Source organism: Octopus bimaculoides, chromosome 5 (genome assembly GCF_001194135.2).
Source record: "Octopus bimaculoides isolate UCB-OBI-ISO-001 chromosome 5, ASM119413v2, whole genome shotgun sequence".
Classification (NCBI taxonomy): domain Eukaryota; kingdom Metazoa; phylum Mollusca; class Cephalopoda; order Octopoda; family Octopodidae; genus Octopus; species Octopus bimaculoides.
Genome location: NC_068985.1, coordinates 74,793,207 through 74,794,954, shown reverse-complemented (window position 1 = coordinate 74,794,954; position 1,748 = coordinate 74,793,207).

The window sequence follows — 1,748 nt, the reverse complement described above, 5'->3', positions numbered from 1 at the left end:
ATATAGGCGCAGGAGTAGCTGTGTGGTAAGTAGCTTGCCCACCAAGTACATGGTTCTGGGTTCATTCCCACTGCGTGTTACCTTGGGCTACTATAGCCTCGGGCCGACCAAAGTCTTGTGAGTGGATTTGGTAGACGGAAACTGAAACAAGCCCATCGTATATATGTAGGTATATGTTTGTGTGTCTGTGTTTGTTCCCCCCTCCAACATCGCTTGACAACTGATGGTGGTGTTTTTACGTCCCCGTAACTTAGCGGTTCGGCAAAAATACCGATAGAATAAGTACTAGGCTTCCAAAGAATAAGTCCTGGGGTCGATTTGATCGACTAAAGGCGGTGCTCCAGCAAGGCCGCAATCAAATAACTGAAACAAGTAAAACAGTAAAGAGTAAGGAGTAATATATACAGGCGTAGGAGTGGTTGTGTGGTAAGTCGCTTTGCTTCCGGTCTTGCGCGTCGCAGTAGTTGCTTACCGATGAACAGGTGTGGGCGTGTGTTAACGCCGTCCAAAAATTGAACTGTGAGAGTCGACCGAGGTAGGTGGAATTGTTTTTTGAGCTGGGAGGGGTTTGTTGCTGTTTCTCTTTTGTTTTTTTGCTGTAAATTTCGCCCAGCTCTGGAGCAATTTCACCTGCTCTTGGCGAATAATTATTGTTGAAAATTTATTTGTGAAAATTTGTGTTTGGGGGCATATCCGCCAAAATAAATACCGTGGATTATACCTGAAAAGATTTTGGTTGCCTGGAGTACCAGCAGGCCAAAAACCGTTGTTTTCCTTTTTCCCGTGGAACTGTTTTTTCTTCTTCTACTCTTCTATTTTCATTTTTCTTGAACTATTTTAAATATTTTTATTCTTTCTTCAGCTGTTTTTTCAGCTAGTCTTTGTGAACTCTTGGTGGACCTATTTGCTATTTTTTTGGAGTGTTTGTTTTGGACTATCAACATGGCAAAAAAAAAAATGAGGCTGCTGCCTTGGAGTGGGAGATTGTCCGGCCCAAGCAGTGGCTAGTGGATAGAGAGAAGAGGAAAGTGGTCCTTCGGACCTATTCTAGGTCACACAATGCCATTGCCCTCTTCAATAAAGAGGAAATAATGAAAGAGCTGGGAAGCTGTTTCCAGAAAAAAATTACTATATTACTAGAGGAGTCAAATATGCAAGGTATGGTTGCTTTTTGACTCCCCCGAAGAGGCTGGCATTGCGGCAAGCCAACCCCTGCAAGGGGAGGAGATTTTGTTCCTCCCCACTTATTGTGGGAAAAAGACCATTAGAGCCTGGGTGTGTGGACTGCCCCCGAGTACCAAAGCCAATTAACGGCAGCATTCTTCCTATTTTGGGGACTGCCATGTTGGCTTGGCGATAACTATTAATATCCAGTACAGCTGCCGTAGTCTCCTTTAGAGAGACTTAGAAATATAAATATTTCTATTTTTAAAAACCAGTGGATATATTCCACTGAATTTAGGTAAACAATCCTTCGTGCAGACGATCAGTAGCGACGCCTGCTGGGTTCGGCTGCTCGACATTGACAAGGGGCAATACCCAAAAACTAGTCTGTAGATGCCAGATCAGCAAGGGGAAGCGGCTGGCCTCCCCTGTCCGAAAGTTATTCTGGACAAAGCTTCGTGTGTCACATAGCTAGCTAGAGGCGATGGCCTTTTGTAGGTAATCAACGGCAGCATTCGTCCTATTTTGGGGACTGCCATGTTGGCTTGGTGATAACTATTAATATCTATCTATCTATCTATATA